Source organism: Taeniopygia guttata, chromosome 4A, assembly GCF_048771995.1.
Source record: "Taeniopygia guttata chromosome 4A, bTaeGut7.mat, whole genome shotgun sequence".
In the NCBI taxonomy this organism is placed as follows: Eukaryota; Metazoa; Chordata; class Aves; order Passeriformes; family Estrildidae; genus Taeniopygia; species Taeniopygia guttata.
The window spans coordinates 6,056,906-6,074,414 of NC_133029.1; the positions used below are offsets into that span (position 1 = coordinate 6,056,906).

The window sequence follows — 17,509 nt, forward strand, 5'->3', positions numbered from 1 at the left end:
GAGACAGAGCTGTGACACCATTTAATGCCATTTCTAATCTTGCATTTTATACAAGTCAGTATTGCTTAACACCCACTGAGTTCTCATATGGAACATACAAAAGTCAAATCTCCCCATTACCAGAAAGAACCACTGTGGGGAAAATCCCCAAAAGCAGAACCCAGATAAGCCATCTACCTTTTCCTTTTTGGCCTCTAGGGCTGCAAAATTATCAGCTCCCATCAGACCTCACCAAACAAACCCATCTAGTCTGAGGCTGTAACATTGCTTTCTGCTGAGACCACAGGGGAAAGCAAAAGCTTTGATCAACTAACCACTGCAAACTTTTATTTATTTTTAATTTCCTTTTTATGTAGCAGACATGGTTTGCAACAAAAGGTCATTCAAAAGGCGATTTGGCCAGCGCACAGAGCAGCAATGTTTTCCACAGCACGCTCAGCTTGGCTGTGTCGGGGCTAGGAGGGCCTGTCCTTATGGTCATTACTGTCATCCAGATTTTTGGCTATGCTAATTTTTATTCAGCTTTTGGAATGGATGGGATGGGTTGACATGGAATAAACCTCTGCCTGGGAAGTCTGGTAGATGCCTTTGAGATGTTTTCTTGGTGCCTCTTTCACTGGCCACACAACTATGGGGTTGTTTCTGTCCCATTTCGTACATCACTGGTAAATTTTCAATTTCAAATCCAGGAGTAACCAAGTGATACAAATTCCTAGGGACAGTGGAAGGCAACAGACCCAGTGGTGCAGCTGTGATTGGAGGCAGGCCCGGCACAGGTTTCTATCCAAGCCAGTACCATAGCACCTGGATTAACCCCGTGGCCTGACAGAAGAACAGAGTTTATTTTCCTCTTTTCTTTTTCTTTTGTTCTTCCACCTTTCAACAGTGCTCTCTTATGCACCTCCATTCTTGTGCTCTGCCTCACTGGCTCCTTTGAAGGGAAATAAGGACGTGACTTTTCTCGGTGCTGGTCAGTAAACCCAAGGGATCAGAGATTAAGGTGAGCTGTCCCTGGGTGTGCACATCACTCAGTACTGCAACCAAGAAACTGAGGCAAAACCAGCTAGTTATTTCCCCAAAAGCAGCTCTCATCTGTTGAGAATGAACATTGCATCCTCATCAGGAAGAAACCTGTAGAGGGTGCAGCCAGTCTGACTGCATCACACAGCAGCCCCTGACAAAGTTAATCAGGGTGACCCTAGGAAATGGGTAACGACCAGGAAATGCTCTGCCAGCACTGCTGCACAGAGGGAGTGGGATTTAGGACACATCAGGATTTCAAAGGAGATGAAAACCCTGACAAGACCATTCAAGAAAATGAATAATGACTTTTGCCAGCAATTGCAGACAAAGGAAAAATCACGCACGATTTTGAAGTTTCATAGAAATATCAATGGTATCCTATTCCTGTTGGGTCTGGAACACCTTACACATGACACCTTCGATGACTTCATTGGAAATTCCTCAGACTCCATTCTCACAGAGTTTGCAGGCAATGAAAATTCACCCTTGGCAGCATTTGCTACACCACAGTGATTTGAAGAGTGAGTTCACACTCTTTGCTGAGCCTCCTGCAGCACACCAAGAGCACAGGACACAGGACTGCAGTCCTGGAAGATAAACAACAGCTCCACAGAAACCAGAAGGGACCTCAGAGAACAGGTAATCCATCTTTCTACCACAAACCAAGTCTAATCAGAACCAAGCACTCCTGACCTGCTCTTAAACACCTTCAGGAACAGACCTCACCACGTCCCCAGACAATCCATTCCAAGGCTTTCATTGTCCTTTGCCAATACTTCTTTTTATTTTATGTCTCCCTTTAATCATTCTCACTGCAGTTTACACACACTGTTTCTTGTCTTACCCAGTATGAGCTCGCTGAATAGATTATTCCCTTCTGTGCAGCAGCGTTGCATGGATTTGCCACAGTTCTCTGTCTCTGTAGGCAAGTTAAAGGATCTCTGATGATTTCTGTTACTCTGCCTGCAGGCTCTCCAGCCAGTTTGTATTTCCCTGAAGAGCAGCCCCTCTAAGCAATGGGATTTGAGGCTTTACCCAAACTTAGTTGAACTATAAGGACATCACTGACAAGACTCTCCATCCTGGGCTACAGAGGCAAACAAAATACAGGGATACATACAATATGAAAATGATCAGCAAGTGGCTCAAGCCACTCACTGACTCCTTGGAAGACTAAAATGTGATGGAGCTCTCATTGATCTCATCCAGGTATGTGCTAGGACCAAACTGTTCAGATTTTTGAATGTGAAATGGAATCTATGGCCTAATTCATTTTGGCAAGAAAAAATACCTGAGCTCTCTAGGAATCAGCAAATGAACTCCTGAATTTAATTGCATGACTACTCCATGCCATCTTTCACATGATGAAACAAATGTATCGTGATTGCATTGTCCTATACCAAAATAATGTTCTTTTTCTCTCATGTGTTTTTTAAAAGTCTGAATTGATACTTGGCTTGGGATCACATGCTGCTCATATTGAAGAGACAAAAGTTGTCAGAAAGTTCAAAGACTTATTTGGAATTCCTGCTACTGAACTATCCAAAGTGTGTTGGGGAAACTTTTCCCTTAGGGTGTTAACGGGATCTCAGTTTCCAAGAAGACTTCCAGACTTGCTTAGCTTCAGCCAAGCTAATAATCTCCCCCTGTGGCATTTGGTTCTTTTCCTTCTATTCCTTACCAGGAATTTTAAGATACATGTGAGAATAGAGAAAGTATAAAGTGACTAAATATAGTCACTAAATATACTAAATATAGCAGCAGGCTGGACATCTCCAAAATCTTCAGCAAACAGCTCATTTTGACTGGAAGATAATTTTCTGGTTGGGGACTTGTCTTTGGTCAGTGGCTGACTCAGGAAATTTACAGAAAAAAAAAAAAATCTGTTCTTTTATTTGGGATTTAATTTAAAGATGGGATAAACCTGCCATGTCCAAACTGGTCAGGGAGCATCAGTGCCACTGAGTCTAATGCTGCTGTGGCTGAGCTGTAACTGTGCCTCTCACTGAGCTGTGCTGACCACCTAACTTACAAATCCTGTACACTGAGAGTTCTTCTGTAATGCCTAAATCACTGACTCTGCCTGGAAAACAGGGGCATGCACCTTCTAGCCTAACCAGCTGGTGAATTTTCTTTGGGAAAGGTTAAAAGCAAAATAATAAGGAAAAAAAAAAAAAAAGAAGTCACTGAATGCAGCACTGCTTTCTTACTCGCTGAACTATGGTGGACACCTTTGAACATCTGCTTAAAAAAGAGATGGAAAAATAAATTTCAAACAACCACAACAATTTCCACTGTTAGGAATGCTTTTAGCAACTCTTTAGTGGTCCTAATTTTAGACCATTTTTCAGTTAAACTTAGCAATTTCTAAAGTTTAATTACAGAGTTATTTCATTCAGCCTGACAGCAGATTATTTTTTTGAGATTTCATTTTGGATGTACACCGGAACATCTTTCTGGAAATGCTGCCCTTGATTTGAACATCCCTCCAAGGGAGATGTGCACGGATTGCTGCAGCAGGAAAAAAATCCACATCCAGCAGTCACATAAGTAGTGTGTGCCTAATTAGTACGGCTAAAACTAAAGATCAGAAATGTTGCAGATGAACATTAAGGCCACACACTGTCTTGTCTTTTCCTTTTGGGAGCAATGAAGGAAGCATTTAGCTAAAGCATTTGCATAGGTAATGTTGCCATCTTGCTTTCATTCTGAGTTGACAACTGTCTGCAATTTTTGCATGAAATATGGAACATAAATTCTGCTTCACCAAGGGAAAACAGGCTATGGTGAGGTAGAATTCAAAAAAGAAGTGGGGACTAAAGGGCCATTAAGTTTTTTGCTTAGCACTACCTCACAAATATTCCTGCATGCTGATGGACTTCTCTCACCACAAACTCTCAGTGCAGACTCTAGGGCTGCCCAAGGGGGATAGAGCAGGATGCCAATATTTGGAAATACTAGAGAAAATTAGACAGAAATGGGGAAAAAAAAAAAAAAAAAAAAAAAAGTTAAACTTTTCCACTCTCAACAAAAGGAGGCATCTCAGAGGAGGGCACAAGCCTAACTTCAAACTGCCATGAAGGACTTGAGAATTAGTGAAGATCTGGCATATGAGAAGTTCTGGTCACTTTGCTCACTGCTTCCTCTCTCTTCCATTTATTCCACACAGATCACACAGGATTAACATAAAGCACTGGGTGATCACCTTAACTTGTCTCAACTTCCACCCTCCCAATCTGTCACCCTACTATTCCCACAGCTCTCATGCCCCCACATCTGTGTGCATGACAGCAAACTCTTACAATGGTTAAATCAGTTCCAGTGTGCCTGAGCTGGGGTGAAGGGGGAGGCTAGGGTGAACTTGTGGATCTGAGAACAGTTCAGCACTTCTCATCTCAAAATACCTTGCAAAAGTGCTTAAAATACCTTCAATTCTCCTTGAATTAAATCCTTCCTCAATTTTTTCTTTCTTTGTTGTTGTTTTTCCTACCTTTGCCATTTCTGCAACAAAGCAAAGAGTAGCAGAACCCTCCAAATTTCTTTGTTTCTACTTTTTGAGAACCTTCTCACAAAGCCACATCACTGATCCCATTTCCTGCATTCCCTTCACCATGGAAGTCCTGTGCTTTCATTATTGTGACATCTTATTTCCCTACTTTAAATCCTCTGCAACTCTGTGAGAGCTGAAGTGACAATTAAAGCTAGACACTGCTTGAGGAGATGATGGTTTGTTTTGTGGTGCTGTCAGAAGATCATGGCTCTGGGGACTGGAAGTTCCACAGGATTTCGTAATCCTACACAGCATATTTATCACCAGTGTCTCCCTGCCCATCCTGTGCCAGAACAATTCCTTACCTTCTGTTCAATTCACACACCCTCATCCTTCCAAGCTCCTTAGGCAGTCTTACATCCCCCCATCATTTTTTCACTGCACAGATGCCTTTCTAGAAAAAAAAGATGCCTTTTCCCAAAGAGGTCAGGATGCTTTTTCTGGGACACCAGCATCTGTCTGCCACTTTGCACATTCAGCCATCCACACTTCCGAACTCTCCTCAGGGGTGACCAGGAATTCACACAATCCTCTGGGTTTGCTTTAGTTTCCTTTCTGTGGAAAAAGGAAAAAAATTGCCATTTTATGTTCCATGTCCCTGATTGCCTTGGCATGTGCTGGAGTTTGCTTAGAACTTTGAGAAGGAAATCAGTAGCAAGTCCTGCTGCCTCCAGGTCCTCAGATCTGGTTCTTCTCCTTCCCCACGTCCATAACACAACCCTCTGCTACCCTCTCTTACCTTCTGCTCTTCTGCCACTGACAGATGCTTGTCCTCTTTGGGTTTTTATCTCTACTGGGTTTACATTTGAGCTTTATTTTGTCCTGAATTCTGCTCTGAAGTCAGGATATCTATTATCTATGACTTGTGTGCACAATCTAATATGTAATTCACCTACAGGGCAAGGTAAAGATCTTTTCTGGAAAATAAGTCCTTTTCTCACTGCATGTTTCTCCAGCTGTGTAACTGTGATGAGTGTCTCCCACTGAACAATGAACCTCTTTGATGCAACTCCTTAGGAATGGTGGAAATCACAATATAAGTCTGGAAAAGGAGGCATGTGACCAAACAATAGTAATGATGGTTAATGAACACCCATGAGGTGCTGGGAACAAAGATCCTGCTCAAGCTTATGGGAGAGGTGGAACCTGACCAACTAAAGGCACCTCTGAACTCCCCTGTGCCATCAGTACAAACAGAAAAGGCTGTTGCCTGAGGTGAAATGTTTTTTTACAAGAACTAAACAAGAAATAACTGCCAAACCCAGATATTTTCCTAAGAAACTGGCTGCCAGTGCTTGTGGGGCATTGCGGTTTTATCTGAGTTCATGGAAGAAGGCAGCTGGACAGCCTCAAAACTCACTGGAGGAGAGAACAAAAAGGGCTTTAGGGCACAGAACTAGCTAGGAAAGTGTGTTTGAAAACTGCCAGCATACAAACTGCTCGCTATTGCTGACCTTTCCCATGTTTACAGAAGCAGAACTTTCAACACCTGTAACTGGGAGGGAATGAGCTGAAGAAAGATCTGACTCACAACATCATTTTCACCTCCTAAGAGAAACAATTCTGTAAGGCTTCAAGCACTCACCATGCAAGCCACAAGGCAGTGTCCCTGGAGAAGGAGCTGCCTCTGAGCTCTGCCACCCGATTTCATTGCTGGTGTTCATTCCACATCCTTTTTCATGCTCCCAGCAGCATCCTGACACCACCATCGTTGTTCCATGAGGTCTCTCTCACTCTCATGGCACCATGGTTGTGCAGGGCTTGGACAGGCCGGGTTCCTGGCAGACCTTTCTCGCTGCCCGGGCTCAGGAGGGGATGAGGAGCTGCTCACACACAGCTGGACAGAGCAGCACCATGGGGATCAGGCCTCCCTCGCTTGGGATGCAGGTGAGAAAGGGACAGTGTTGATGCAGGCACTGCTGGGATGTTCTTGCAGGGAGAATAAACAGTGAAGCTGCTGCCCAGCCCATCAGAGTCCTCAGGGAGACACTGAAATGCTGGGAGACAGGGCAGGGTTTGAGTATGGTTCATTACTCAGATTTCTGAAAAAAGCTCAGTGGAGAAAAAGCAATTCACAGGTGTCGAGCTGTTGGATCGTTTTTTGGTTATCCTGTGCAACCAGGGGAGATTTACATTTCTGCTCTCCAAAAAATAAACCGAGGAGACTGAGGTTCAGATGTGGCCATGCAGCACCCACGGCTGAGACTAAAATCTGCACACTGCATGATTGGAGATGAAATTCCACGTGTTGGCAATGTCAGTGGCAATCCAGCTGCTGCACAAGGCTCATGCTGTTGTCTCCATGTGCTTCTCCTGCTTCTTGAAGGAACTCAGTATTTCGTCTTCCTGCAAAGTATTTAACCAATTCCTTTCTCTGTACAAGGCAATTTGTGACATGGAGTAAAGAGAAAGTTCATTGGAAATAACCTTGGGGGATTTTTATTTATATCTCACTGCTACCAGAATGTGGGTTTGGGTTCTTTCCCCTTCTTTAAAGTTTATTTTATAGCAACTTTATAACTGTGACTGCATTATCTTTCCTGCCTATAAAATACCAAGAAAACAGAACTAAAATCTGTGGAATGGCAATCATGTACTTTTTTTTTTTTTTTTTTTTACTCTGAGGTAGGTTTATTTCTCTCTATTATAGATAAATAAACTTTAGGATATTTTAGAGATTCATGGTTGGATCCATATAAAGCCAGGCACAGGGAGAAATATGGGCACAGTATTTTTTTGTTAGTGCAGTTTTAATCAGCAAATGAAAAACAGCAATTCTTTTCCATGGTCTACTCCTGCAAGAAGAATTCCATGATTATTGATTGTCACTAGAAATAACAGTCTAATATTGAAATAGCTGTTTGAGGTCCAGGATGCACAATGTTCATGCTGCTTGAGTTTTTCATTTCAAAGTGTTATCAGTACTCATAAATCAGAGTTAAACCAAATTTCCTTCCATAAGACGAGATTTAATTACAAGCTTCAATTATTTCTGTATTCAAGACTGATTTCTGGAGAAAGAAGCGATAGAGAAGAGGGACACAGAGGTTGATGCAGAATCAATCACAGTTACACAATCATCCCCAGGCCTACAAGCCAAGACATTCCTGTTTCATCATTCACAGCAAAAATTATCTCAGCAATGTGAACATTGCTAATTATTTTCCTGGGTATTTAAATGATGTTGACAAATTTTAGCCCATTATCCAATCCTGTGGTGTTCTCATATAGGGCTTAAATCTGACTTGACCCAACTGTTGGGGTCATGGTCCCAGTTCCCCCAGACCACAGATGTGGAGGGAATGGGACAGACCTGAGAACTGCAGCAATGCCAAAACTGGAAGAGGAATGTCTCATTTTCCATCACAGCTTTACAGCATGCCCAGACAGGCTCTTTTAAATAAAATTCATAGATAGGTGTGGGAAATCTCTCTCACTGATATTTTTAATGTTTTTTTCTTCATCATGCAGTGCCTAGGTTAACCCTTATGGTACATAGCGACTGTCTATAAGAAGCATAATTTCCTCAGCCAGGCTTTCTAGACAAGACCCTTCTCTGCCCCGGTGCTGTCTTGTGGAACAAGGCTGAGGGAGCCCTGCTGAAGGTGGAGGAGAGGCAGAGGGAGGCAGACCCAGCCCTGCAGATGTGCCAGTGCCATGGATGATGCCAGTTTCCCTCTCCTCGGGAACACGGCCTCTCCCTCTCTCACCGTCTGCTTGGCACGACTTTCAGCCCAAGTCAGTTTTGCCTTTCTGACCCCTGGAAGCTCTGAGTGCTCAGTGCCTTGGGGTGGGCAGGGCTGGGATCCCAGCCCCAGGGGAGTCACGAGGGCAGAGGTACAACCTCAGTCCCTTTGATCAGTGTGGCTGGCAGGAGCTCTGGCACAGGGTGTGCAGTGGCATCCTGTGCTCAGTCTACTGTCAGCTCTGAGTGTGGCATTCCCTGAACACCTACGAGCTACCCTCCAGCTTTGATCATCTCAGTTTATTGGGAAACAGAGATTATGTGATACCACTGGGCTGACTTTCTTGGAATCACAGATATCCAGCAGTTAAATCTGCAAGCAAAGGCAATGCACAAGGTTTGGCCAACAGAAAGTATTTTCTGTAGGATAATAATCACCAAAATGTCTTTTACTGCTCTCAGGAAAACACACACTTGGTTTGGTGTGCATCTTGAACAAAACAAGGAGAACCTTCTCACACTGCTCCTTTGCCCTCCTCTGCTCTGGAAGACACTCACTGCTGCACCTCTAGCAGTGGGGAAGCTGGCAGTGTGCAATGCTGCCCTTTAAGAGTGTTCCCTATTCTACTGGGATGGAGGAGCACCACAAAAAGCACAGAAATTCTTTTGTAATCAGACCTGATTTACTGCATGTGTGTTTCCCTGGGTCAGCTGCCAGGATGCAGGTCTGGTGCACAAGTTTTGGCAGTGCTTGGTAATAAGGAATGGCAGGGCCATGCCCAGCCTGCTCCAGCAATACCAGTGATCCTGGAAGCACAGTCACAGTAATTAACACATTTGCACCTGGTGCTGACTGTGACAGGCTCAGCACTGTGGGGACCTTTTGCTCACCACAGGCAGCTCTGCAGCACCTCCACATCTTCAGAGAATCATTCCTTCAGTGAGACAGTTATTTGCACATTGTCTGACCCTTTGCACAGGGTAAAATATGCCATAGAAGCATAGAATGGTTTGTGTTGGAAGGAGCCTGAAGGATCACCTCGTTCCAACCCTCTGGCACAGGCAGGGGAAGATTCCACCAGACCTGGTTGCTCCAAGTCCCATCCAACCTGGCCCTGGACACTCGGAGCCCAGTCCTCTCACTGCACTGGTCCAGTTCTGTCCCAAACACTCCTCCTGACTCCTGGCTGGTGAGAGCACATGTCCCAGAGTGTGTGGGCTGGGAGGGTCTGTGATTTGCTTTACTGCATCCGTGCACACACACACACACACACACACACACACACAGATGAAGTTTCAGGGGGAGCCAGTTCTGGGGTTTTACTGGCATCAAGTGTCTCCTCTGTTGTGCTGTTTCCTTTGCAGATTTGTACCATCTTCACATCACTGCCTTTGTCAGTGACTGCCACAGGAACTGTTGGTGCAGGTGTTAATTCATCCTGTGATGGGATGAGTGAAAATCCCTGCTACTTGTCCCTCCCTGGGCATGTCCCTTTACAGGCCCTGTTAGGCTGTTTGGATGCACAAATTCCCTTTCATAAGGAACCTCCAGGAGCCCGTTCCCAGAGGAGGGGGCTGTGTGTGAGCATACGCTGCTCCCAGCTGGGTCACAGATACATGCAGGCAAGCTTCCTTGAAATGGTTTGGAACTTGTATTTCTCATTGGGCCAGACACACTGAGGAGAAAAACATGTATTTAACTGTTACAATTTGTCAAAATTCCGGTTAAGCTTGAAGTTAGACAAAAAGGAAAACAGAGCTAGGGAACACAATCATTTTTTATCAGTGATTCAAGATAAACAATTCTATGAGAGGCACCCTCTGAAGGGCTAAAATGATGATGAGTTCTAAAGACACATATCTCTGCTCTGACAGGACCTAATACTACATAAAAGATATTTTTTAAGAAGCAGTGCTTTCAACGTTAACTGGTCAGAGACAAGACTCTTACTGTGTGCATGTATGCAAAATATAAACCACAACATTAACCTTCACTGAGAGCAGATAAACATGCTGTACATTTTTTGGAAGGCATTAGAAATGTCATTTCAAGCGTCCTGATTTTCTTCTGCTTCTTCTTTTTTATCATAGAGTGGGAATAGTGTGCAAGATCATTCCAGATTGTGCAAGACTGCAGCTTGCACATGCTGCCTGTGGTACCAAGGCACTCAGCTCCCATGGTTTGGCAAAGAGAGTCACAGCTCTGAGCAAGCTCAGGGCACTCCAGAATTCTGCTGCCCTGGTCATCCCCGCAGCACTGTGGGCATCAGGGTGCTGTTCCCAAGCTGCTGGAGCCTGGGCAGTGGGCTCACACTTCTCCTTGTGCTATGGCTCGGGAGCAGTCCCACTCCATCCTGCAGCACTCTCCTGCAGCCACCTGCCTGCACCAGCCTGCCCTCTTGCTCCAAGCTAGGCTGGCATCTGTACCAGGAGAGAATAGGAATTGGCAGCTGAGTGCCGTGCTGAGAAGCTGAAGGCATTTTCTGGAAGCCAAGGGGTTTATCAATTGCTTTAGTTACTGAGTAAGACACACCCAATGCAGTGAGAATCCAAGTTCCACATCCTCCCTTAGAAAAGGCCAGCAGCATGCCTCAGTGCCCTGGCCCACAGGAATTGGCCTTTGCTTTACCTGGACAATGAGAGCCTTTGTTCCATGGGAAGAAGGCACCTGACTGAAGCAGGTGACTCTCATTTGATTTTGAGACTTGGGGAGGTTAAAACTCCCTGACACTTTGTCATCCAGTGCCTGTAGAGGAATGGTCCCCTCCAAGACACCCTGCTCCAGTTGGTTGGGCTGTTTGCTGATGTTGTTATCATTCTGCTATCAGTGGTGCTATCAACCCCTCTCCATGCTTGGTGAGTTTCCCTTTGTTGTCATCCAGGCCACAAGGTGATCCCTCAGCTGTGGTCCCCATGATGAGCTCCACTGAAGCCCGACTTTGTTTGCTTCCCTGGGATTTCACAGGTGCAGCCAGTCATGGAGCTCAGGCACGTGTTCCTCTGAATTGATGAAAACAAAATTCCTGATAAACCTAGAAATGTTGAAACATTTTCTGTGAAAAATCAGACCAGATAGTGAGGGAGCAGGGAGGAAGAGCACAGGTCTGATGGGGAGTGGCTGAGGGGGCTGGGGGTGCTCAGCCTGGAGAAAAGGAGGCACAGGAGCTCCCTGAAGGAGGCTGTAGCCAGGTGAGGGTCAGCCTCTTTTTCCAGGTAACAGGTGTCAGGACAAGGGAAAAACAGCCTCAAATTGCACCAGGGGAAGTTTAGGTTGGATATTGGGAAAATTTCTTTCCAGAAAGGACTCTCCAGCCCTGGCACAGCTGCCCAGGGCAGTGGCAGAGTCCCCATCCCTGGAGGGATTTAGGCTTGTGGACGTGGCACCTGGGGACATGGGACAGTGCTGGGGGAACAGCTGGACTCGACGATCCCAGAGTGCTGCTCCAGCCTCAGAGCTGCTGTGATTCTGTGCCTAAGGAGGAAGTGGAGAAGAAGAAAAAGGGATAGAAACTCCTGTGGAAGTTTGTTGGCACAGTCCAGCAGGAGTGCATTCTGTGCCAATGATTCACATGAACATGCTGAGGTATGATTAGCTTTGACTTCTCTGATACTTATCTGCATAATTTGTTCTATGTTTTCACTTATCTCTTCTTCAATAAGGAAACATGCCAATAACTGAATGAGTGGGTCAAGTTCTATTTATCAATTTAATTTGTTTTGGCTACAAGGTGAAGATTAAAACATGCAAGTGAGAGGGAAATAGGCTGAATATGAAAGCAGGTGATCTGAATGCACAGCCAGAAACCTGGGCTTAGACCATCCACTACAAACCCCCTACTTGGGTCAAGTAGGGTCAAATCCCCCTACTTTCCTGTTAAAGGGAACTGATGTAGTCAGGTTCAAACTTGCCTCTGGTGAGCCAAAAGGATCTGCTCATTAAATATGAACCACAAGTATCTCAGACTCCCCAAACTGGATTATCCTAAACAAGATTGATTTTTTTTTTTTTTTAATTGGTCAGTAAATGCAGCTGAAAATCACTTTTCTTTTTGCAACTGCTGGTATTGTACAGATGTCACATGGACAGAGCATTTTGGGAAGAGGATTTAAGGGAAGGTTTAGCTGCTTTCTGCTCAGCTGAAGAACAGAAATTCAAAGGAGAGGCAGATCTTCCCTGGCATTCACAACATCTTGCCCCTGAGTGGAAAGGTCAGTGGGTGTTGAACACCTCCATGGATGTCAGAGTAAGGGACTTTTATAGAGAGAGCAGTTCATCCTGCAGACCATCCAGGTACACCCCCTGAGCAAAGAGATTTTTCCTACAAGAAAATCAGTACTGGAAAGGGAATGTAAGAAAGAGTAATATTTGATGTGATGTGTGAGAGAGAATTATTCATGGCAGATGATGGTGACAGCTGGGGAATCACAGTGTCAAACTCAACAGGGTAATGGAGAGGAGTTACTGGCTGTACACACAGGGAATTGTTCCTTTGCCCCTGAATAAAACATATTTTGCTTTCACATGTATAACTGGTGTGGCAGGCAGGACAGTGCAAAAGACAAAGGATACTTTCACTTAAGGCCTTCTAGGAAAGAAATCTTGTTTTGTTGGGTTTCTTATTTTGCAGAAGAACCTCCTGTTTGAATCCAACCCTCCCTGCTCTCAGCAGAAGGCAGCAGAAGGCACCTCACACAATCTAGGGTAATACTGTGTGTGTGAGCACTGGGGTAATGGTTGGACTTGATGATCTTAAAGGTCTTTTCCAACCTAAATGGTTCTGTGATTCAATAGAAATCCTCACTAGCTAGGGTAACAGCTAGGACAGACCTGAAAGGACTGTCTGCTTTTCCCTGACTCTAAAGACAGACTATGATACCTGGGAATGCTTCTCCTTAGACAGGAGCCTGATCAGGGCTGGCTCTTCTTGCCAGGGACTTTTACAGAGAGGGCTGAGGAGTATCCATTGCCAGAGCAGGCATCACATGTGATCCCTGCTGTGACTCACTTGTTGCCCAGGCTCAAACCAAGCTGGAAAATCTGGAGTTGGAGCTGAGCCAGACCCAAGGGACATTCACCAGCTGCCTGAAGGTGGTGAATGAAACCCCTTTTGGCCTCTGGCGGGGTCCTGGCAGCCCAGCCCACCTCATCCCCCTGCTGCCAACGGTGACAGGATGAGGGATCTCTCCCCAGACCAGAGGGGGTCACCCATCAGGAGAGCACTTCTGTGTTTATTACCTGCTTCTACCTCCTCCCTGGAGCCAGGAATGTTGCAAGTGAGCGAGCAGCTACAAAAGAACCATCTAATTATAACCTGAAGTCATAAATCTGTGATAGTTTGTTTTCACTGTGGCTTTATTTGCTACTTGCCTCAGAAAGATCAAGAGAGTCAAGGGCAAAGCAGGCTGTAAGGAATGAAGTGATGTCCTCGGTTTCCTCCTGCACCAGCAGGGCCCAGTGTGGCACAAGCAGATGTGCACAGCCCTCCCCTCCACCCTGAGGAAACATGCCAGGGGCTCTGGGGCTCATCAGAAACACCTCACACTCCTCACACTGCCCACAGGGCTCTGCTCAGCTGGGCCTCACAAGTCTCCCTGTTCTGGGAAATCTTGGGCTTGTGCTCATGGACATACCTCATCCTCTGGAGAAAGCGGGATTTGGAAAAGCTGAGGTGAGTGAAGCAAGAACACTTCTGTCCAAAGTGTTCAAAGAGATCAAAGTCAGACAGGGAAGATGCTGGAGGCAGGAGGAAATTAAGTCATCTGATTTGCTTTTGTCTTCCAAACGAAAAACAGCCTAGGAGGAAGCATACCAAAGAGTGACATTGCCTGGATTTCTGAGCAGCTTTCCTGGACACTCCAAGAGCTTGGGCCAAGAAATATTTGAAGCTGTGAATACACTGGGTCCTTCAGTGCAGACTTACACAATGATGGCTTCCTCCATGGTGTGCACCTAGAGAAATTATGGCCTGGCCCCTCTTTAAGCAGTTTCTACCTTTGCAGCCCCACATCCCAGCCTGGCAGTGCTGGAGCTGCCTGCCCCACAGCACAGCAGCCTGCCCTGTGCCCGTGATCACCGTGCTGTGAAAATGACCTGGAACAGCCTCATGGACAGGGCTGCTCATTTATAATACAGCAGGAAAAGTCACTGCCACTGCCAAGAAAAGACAAAAGGCCACCAAACAATAACCCAGCTGTAAATGAAGGCTATAAGTATGGAGATAGGTGGGAGGTGACTACAGGCTTCCTCTCACACCAGGTTGGAAAGTGTCCTTCGGGTCAAGATGTTGCATGTGCCATGAGCAGCCTTTTCTGATCAGAAATTTTTTTAGTGGGGGAAAAAAAAAAATCTGCTATTCTTACTTTCCATAGGTCAACATTAGGATGCAAGGTCAGAGCTCAGCTTTGAGTGGGAAACAGGGATAAGTGATGCCTGTGGCCCCTGGACACCCTATGTCTCATATAGAAGGAGCTCCTGCAAGGATTTGAAAGTAAGTTTGAAAAATCAATTCAGAAATATGATCAATTGCACAGAACGAAGCTGTGGGGACAAGTGAGAGCAAAAGGTTGCATAAAGATCATAGTACATTACATTGAAAAATTGCACTGATTGCAGCTGCTTTCATGCTGTGACTGCCCTCCTGAAACAGTTCTCTGCAAGATTCATTGGGCAAAGGCTGAAATGTTATTTAGTTGTGCAATAACACCATAACTGTGCCACAGCCATAGTCGTTGCCAGATGGGTAAGAAGGGTTGGTTTGCATTAAATCCTGAGAACATACTTCAAGCAGGAGTTTGCTCCTGCCACTGCTGGATTTCAGCCCAATTTCTGATCCCAGATGTCTGGCAGAGGATGTACACACACATTCAGGGCTGGATTATTTTCAGCTGTGGATGGACTGTGTGCTGGCCGCATCACAGGAGCTACATGTCTCCTAAGAGTCAGATGGAGTCAGTGGCTGTAAGTGAAACCAGAAAACCTTCCTTTGAGGAGAGGAGAGGACGAATGAAACTAGGTCTAACAACAGAAAAGGACAAGGCACAACTGAATCTGTGACCTTCGCACACGAAGCTTGGGAAGCTCCCGATGTTCCTGGGCTAGGGCAGGCTCCCGGCGATCGCCCACTGCCCTCTGCTGACACCAGACCGGAGCAGCCTCTGCAGAAGCCCGAGCGGCATCAACCGAGTTGCTCAACAGAGATCCCGAGCTCTTAATTCCTCTGGCAGAACAAACCCACAACAATTCCCCTCTGGGAAAGTGCTGGAACAGCGCTGGCCCGTCCCTTCCCGCAGCTCCTGCGGGGATGCCCCGTGTCCTGCCCGTGCCTGCCCGCCCGAGTGCGCCCATGGAAACACCCGTGATTCAGCCTCGCAGGATGCCGTGGAAAAACACTCCGAGGAGTCTGACTTCTGCACCACATCGTGTGTTAAGGGCATGATCCTCCTGTGCCAGTGGAGGATATTTCTACGTCCGTGTGTCCACGTGTGTGCGTGTGCGGGGATTGCTCACAAACTGCTTCGCCTCCCCGGCTGATTCCTGCCTGGTCTCGGTGCCCTCTAGTGTTGTGAACGCTCCAGTATGTAAAAAACCTGTAAAACTGATCTCTGCTTCAGAGTTCCTGGTTTTGCTAACTCTCAATATGCAAATTCTGTTAATTATGCAGCACAGCTACAACTGAACAGAGACAATGTGACTCTGAGCATATCAGATGCTCACAGCACAACACCAGACAGCCGAGAACACAGTTCTGTAAGCTGAGCTAACATCTCTAGGACCTCAGCCTGTACACCTTCCCCAAATCTGCTGGCTGTACAGCACTCTACCTGATACAGCCATCCCTCCCTCTGGGATTAGCAGCTCTCCCAGATGTTCTCCTGGCTGTGGCTGTGAGGTGCTGTTTGAGCTGGGAAATAATCCACCTCAGGACATCCACCTCAGGATGTACTGGCTGGAACAGACAGGAACTGGGATTAGGCAGGACTGCCTGGTTTGGTCTCAGACTCAGAGCTGGTGGGCTCAGGCTGGTAGGAGCAGCGTGGCTTCCCAGGACCTCAGTGAGGACCACCACTAACCAACCACAAACCACCACTAACTAGCACTAACTAAAGACAAACCACTACAAACTATCACTAACCACCACTAACCAACCACAAACACCACAAACTACCACTAACCACCACTAACTAGCCACAAACCACCAAAAAACCACCACTAACCAACCACAAACCACCACTAACCAACCACAAACCACCACTAGCCTATCACAAATTACCACTAACCACCACTAACTACCACTAACTAGCCACAAACCACCACGAACTACCACTAACCAACCACAAACCACCACTAACTGACCGCAAGCCAGCAACCAGCACCGCAAACAGCCGCTAAGAGCCCGGTCTGGGGCAGCTCTGCCCCTGCCCACCCAGCACTGGGCGCTCTGCCGGCGAATCCTTCCCTCTGATGCAATCGGCTTCCAGCAGAAACCCTGCCGGTGACCTCTGCTGACTCAGAGGGGGCTGTGCTCCGTGGATCCGCCCCGGTGCCAGGCTCCCGCAGCAGCCGCGGGTGTTTCTGTCCCCCGGGTCCCCCCACGGGAGCCCCCCCGTCCCGCGGCCGTGGGTGATGCAATGGGGCGATTGCATCAGACCGGCCCCGCTGAGCCGCCTGCCCGTGTGAGCGGTGAAATCATCATCCTCACCGCCCGGAGCGGCTCCTCCGAGCTCCCCTCGCTGCCAGCTCGCCTCAGTGACCGGCTGGAGCGCTGGGCTGAGAAATCCCACCAGGTAGTGAGGGAACAGGGAGACAGAGCGCAGGTCCCATGGGGAGCGGCTGGGGGGGCTCCCCCTGGAGAAAAGGAGGCTCAGGGGGGTTTCGTGGCTCTACACAACATCCAGGGGAGGCTCGGTGATCCCAGGGATCAGCAACAAGATGAGAGGAAACAGCCCCAGGTTGCACCAGGGGAGGTTCAGGTCGGATATGAGGGAAAACTTCCCTGAAAAGAGGCCAGGCAGACGTTGCCCAAGGCACTGATGGAATCACTTTCCCTGGAGGTGTTCAAAAGGAGTGTGGAGTGGCACCTGGGGACACAGTTTAGTGGTGAACATTTGGACTCGATGTTCTTAAAGGCTTTTTCCAACCATGATAATTTTGTGAAGTTGACTCCTCAACAGAATTTCATTAAATCCTTTCAGTTATTCCAACTTGACAGTCTGGCTTCTGTTGAAGCTGCTCCACAGCGACAGTGGGCAGC

At 46.7% G+C, this 17,509-nt stretch overlaps 1 long non-coding RNA gene across 1 annotated transcript in view; it reads left to right on the forward strand.

The window, feature by feature from the left end:
• Window positions 1-3,468, forward strand: part of LOC140684157 (uncharacterized) — a 32,745-nt gene extending 29,277 nt beyond the window's left edge. Inside the window, exon 2 of the long non-coding RNA XR_012055959.1 lies at window positions 1,993-3,468. This is a non-coding gene — a long non-coding RNA (uncharacterized lncRNA). The remainder of the gene's footprint in view (window positions 1-1,992) is intronic.
• Window positions 3,469-17,509: the final 14,041 nt, after the last annotated feature.